Below are 3,825 nucleotides of genomic sequence, written 5' to 3'. Positions count from 1 at the left end.
TCTACAAGGGGATACCTTTTAAAATGTTCATTCTTAGAATATACAAAACTGCCTTGCACATAGTAGTCATGTAATAGCTATTTTTGTGTTCAAAATTTATAAAATCAGACATTTAGCACTTTTTCATATGAGAAGTGACATCTGTGGGGGAATTACAACAATCATTTCCAAGTGTAAAATTAATCCAATAGCTGTAGACTGGAAACAACGAGTTTATGAGGAAAAAATATAGTCTTCCTGTAATGGGAAAATTTGGTAATTTCATTGACTACTCTGTGTTGTCAAAAGCACAATCAAATTAAGGTTTATTTCGGTTTAGCAAACCATCCAAAGTACTATATTAACTTGATACAGCATTGACAATATAAGCATTTTTGACTTTACTCAATTGAAATATTAGAAACTTAACTGAATGTTTGTAGCTTTGGAAGGTGAGAAGCCAAACATGGAAGCAACCCAAATGTCCATCAACAGATGAAAGGTAAAGTTGATGTGGTACAGCTATATAATAGAATATTTTTCAGCTATAAAAAGAATGAAATAGTGCCTTGGAGGTAGAGATTATCATACCAGATGAAATAAACCAGAAAGAGACAAACTTATATCATATGATATTGCTTACATGTGGTATCTGAGAAATAGTGATACAGAGAGTTCTTGTGACACAAGGGAAATGAATCTGAATAGTATCCATGGGGATGTGGGTTCAATCCCTGGCCTTGCTCAGTGGGTTGTGGATCCAGCATTGCCCTGAGCTGTGGTATAGGTCACAGGTTTGGCTTGGATTGCACATTGCTGTGGCTGTGGGGTAGGCCAGCAGCTATAGCTGTGCTTTGACACTTAGACTGGGAATTTCCATATGATGCTGGTGTGACCCTGAAAATCCCCCCCAAATAAGGCTACAATTGAACTTATACACAAAACAAAAATAGAAACATAGGCATAGAGAACAAAATTATGGTTACTAAAGGTGAAAGGGGGGATGGAAATATTATGATTTTAGGATTAACGTATACCCACTGTATATAGAAAATACATGACTAATAAGGACCAATTGTATACCACATGGAACTGTACTCATATTTTGTCGGGAGCCATAAGGCTGCTCCAGTAAAGAAAGCAGAGCCACAGTCAGCACCTGCATGAGGCTTGTCTGGTTAGCAGAGCTACAGACAAACTGAAGAAAGAAGAAGGATTGCAGAGCAATCCCTTGAAAGACATCGGCTCCAGGAAAATAAAAATGATATCCCCTAAAAACTATGTTAATCTATTTTTCTGTGTTTATCCTTCCTTTTCTATCTCTATTCACAGCTTTCTTACTGCTAAAGATTTGCCCTGGGTACGTAAAACACTTGAACCAAAACAGAATGAAGTTATTTAAACAATGTAATGGAAAAAGCCTTTGTTTTGGAGTAACAATTTATGGCACCTATTTTGTGAGAGTATACAGGGGAAACTTATGATTTCAGTCCCTTTACTTAAAAAGAAGTTTGGGGCTGGGAAAATGTTGTTTGGCCTATAAATTGCTATTTTCTATAATAGATATATTTTTTAACAGTGTCACTTGTAACTTTCATCCCTTGTGGGGGCATTTGTTAATTTTTGGGTATAATACTCCTTTCTATTGAAATTGGTGGTTTGGAACTTACGTAAATCAGCACAATAGGTTAAATGCTTAGCTTGCTGGCGCCAAATAAATCATAGTTTTAAGAATGCCATGAGCCCAAGGCTTTCATGCGTTTTGTTAACCACATACACCTTTAGTTAAAGAATGTTAGGTATCATAGTTTATTACTTATTAAAGCTTTGTTCTTAATATAGAATAGAATAGCTACTGTTGTTGACCTTTTAAGAAAAATACAGTGTGAAACTTTAAGTTTGTAATCTTGAAGGAAAATCTGAAGTTGAAAGGAACATGTTTTAACTAACCTTCTTTTTTTGTATCTCGGGTGGAGGGAAAAAAGGGCTTTAAATCAAATGTTAATGTCAAATCTTACATGAAACCTGATTGTGATAGGGTATAAAAACTGATGCTTTTCATTTAATAAATTGGGTCATCTGCAGCATGCAGCTGAGGAGTTGGCTCCAGTTCTTTCCGCGCCGTTTGTAGCCCATCCTCTCCTTCGGCACTCCCTGGCTGCTGGGGCTGGACCTCGGCAATATTTTGTGATAACATATGAGGTAAAACAACCTTAAAATATAAATATATACTACATACTATATAAAAGATCTAGGAGTTCCCGTTGTGGCTCAGTGGTTAATGAATCTGACTAGGAAAATGAGGTTGTGGGTTTGAGTCCTGGCCTTGCTCAGTGGGTTAAGGGTCTGGCATTGCCATTTGCTGTGGTATAGGTCACAGATGCAGCTCAGATCTGGAATTTCTGTGGCTGTGGCAAAGGCTGGTAGTTACAGGTCCAATTAGACCCCTAGCATGGGAACCTCCATATGCCACAGGTGAAGCCCTAGAAAATACAAAAAAGACAAAAATAAATAAATAAAAGATCACTTTGCACTACACTTCAAACTAACACAAAATTGTATGTCAAAATACTTAAAATTAATTACATAATTAATCAATTAATCAATTGAAAAAATAATGCCCAAAAATAAACCACAATAAACTTAATATATATATATGTAATTTAAAAAGCTGTAAAAAAGCCAAATGGAATAATTATACAACATATTAAAAAATAAAATTTAAACATATTTACACATATACCCAAAGGAGTTTGGTGCATTGAAGACCACAGGTTGAATGTGTGTTATGAGAAACGTCATATTTAGGGTTATGGAAAAATAAATTCACAAGAGATAGGACTAAAGGGAAATAGATTGCTCCAATAAAAATAACTATTTAAAGGACAGGGAGGAAAGTGCTAGAGACATGTGTGAACAACACACAACTTTTAAAGGCTTTACTAACAAGGTCAGTGAGTAAATAAGAATGTGGTTAGGTGATTATCAGTTAGCAAAAAGATAACTGTTTCTGAAAAGTATCTGCAGAGCCAAAGTCATGTCTCTGTTTCACAGGTTGTAGATGAAAGTGTTCAGCATGGGGGTGACCACCGTGTACAACAAGGAACAATGATGTCTTTATAATGGGACTGGCCTGTTGAAGAGGGAAGGTACAGTGCCATAATTTTCCCATAGAATAAAGACACCACAGAGAGGTGGGAGTCACAGGTGGACAAGGCTTTGCAGATCCTTTTTGTAGAGGGGATCCTCATGATGGAGACCCCAGTGTGACCATAAGAGACCAGGATGCAACTCAGTGGAAAAATGAAAACTGCAGTCACTAGAGTGAATATGACCAGCTCAAGAGAGGGGCATCTGAGCACGACAGCTTAAGCAGGGAAGCAAGGTCACAGAAGAAGTGGGGGATGATGTTGTCAGCACAGAAGTATAGTCGAGCCAGGAGAAGGGTGTGGGTCAGGGCACTGACACAGGAGAGGAGCCAGGATCCAGCTGAAAAGCAAAGACACAGCTCTTCTTTCATGATGATGGCATAGCATAGAGGATGATAAATAGCCACATACCTGTCATAGGCCATCACTGCAAGAAGATTATCAATGCAAGCAAAAAGTAAGAAAAATACATCTGTGTTACACACCCTGCATAGGTAATTGATTCATCCTGAGTCCGCAGGTTCATCAGCATCTTACTGAGAGTGACAGATGGATAGGAAACCTGCATGAGGTCCAAATAGCAGAGGAAGAAGTACATGGGGGTGTGGAGGCCAGGGTCCAGCCTGACAAGCAGGATTATGAGCAGGTTCCACAGCACTGTGGTCAGGTACATGGCCAGGAACAGGGCAAAGAACAT

At 38.1% G+C, this 3,825-nt stretch overlaps 1 pseudogene; it reads right to left on the bottom strand.

Moving 5' to 3' along the window:
• Nucleotides 1-2,767: 2,767 nt before the first annotated feature.
• LOC110258948 lies at nt 2,768-3,825 on the bottom strand (annotated as a pseudogene).

Source organism: Sus scrofa, unplaced genomic scaffold (genome assembly GCF_000003025.6).
Source record: "Sus scrofa isolate TJ Tabasco breed Duroc unplaced genomic scaffold, Sscrofa11.1 Contig59, whole genome shotgun sequence".
NCBI lineage: Eukaryota > Metazoa > Chordata > Mammalia > Artiodactyla > Suidae > Sus > Sus scrofa.
Note: the sequence above shows the minus strand (reverse complement) of the source record. Positions and strands in the feature narration are given on the sequence as shown.